Genomic DNA, 974 nt, shown 5'->3' with positions numbered 1-974 from the left:
TAGAGGACAGGAAGGAAGGGTTTGTCATGCAATCAAATGTCCTGCGTGTGTTTTCCTAAAGGTTATACATCTATATTTGCATCTATTCACATATAAGTGATTATGAAAGTGAAGGAGAATCATCATAGTTTTCCAACATTTTTTTTTTAGCTTCACACTACTAGTAGAATATCAGTTCTGCGGACGTTGAGTTGATCCGAATTAGCAGATTCAAGCCACCGGCGAAGTTGGACATGTGAACAATTTTAATTCGGTGATCTAAAAATAAATAATTTGATGACAGACAGCCAATACCTGACGAACTTAAACGAGCAGTCATGGCATCTTTGACTTTCGATCTGTGACATAAATTCAAAGCTAATATTTCGGTAAAAATACTTCTTGACAAATCAGGAGAAATATTCCTATTACGCTCCTTTTCCCAAATAAAGAAACAAGCAAAGAAAATACTAAGACTTGTACGACCCAAAATGAAACGATAAAAATCCTCTTTTTACAAGTGGGACTGCTTCAGTCGTAATGAAGTCATCTTATTGTACAAAAATGACTCCTTGCCAATATGAAGTATTTCTCACGGCTTAGAAATCAACTTTGATTCAATGATTAGTGTGTCCAATGTGGAGGAAAGGAGGAGACGGGGGAAGAGGGAGAAGAGAGAGAAGAGAGAGAAGAGAGGAGGGGAGGAGGGGAATAGAGAGAAGAGAGGAGGGGAGGAGGGGAAAAGAGAGAAGAGAGGAGGGGAGGAGAGGAAGAAAGAGAAGAGAGGAGGAGGGGAAGAGAGAGAAGAGAGGAGGAGAGGGGGAAGAGGAGAGTGGTGGCTACCTGTCGTCCAGAAAGGGCCGGCAAGCTCTTTGTGTGTGTTGTGTTCTGGCCTGAGTGGTTCTCGTTCAATCGGGAGAAGAATTGCTTCGCGGGCTCTCACGGAATGACAAGAGTTGCGATAATTATGATGATCCAGATTATGAAGCAGTGAC

The sequence above is a fragment of the Penaeus monodon genome, chromosome 34, assembly GCF_015228065.2.
Source record: "Penaeus monodon isolate SGIC_2016 chromosome 34, NSTDA_Pmon_1, whole genome shotgun sequence".
Classification (NCBI taxonomy): domain Eukaryota; kingdom Metazoa; phylum Arthropoda; class Malacostraca; order Decapoda; family Penaeidae; genus Penaeus; species Penaeus monodon.
Note: the sequence above shows the minus strand (reverse complement) of the source record.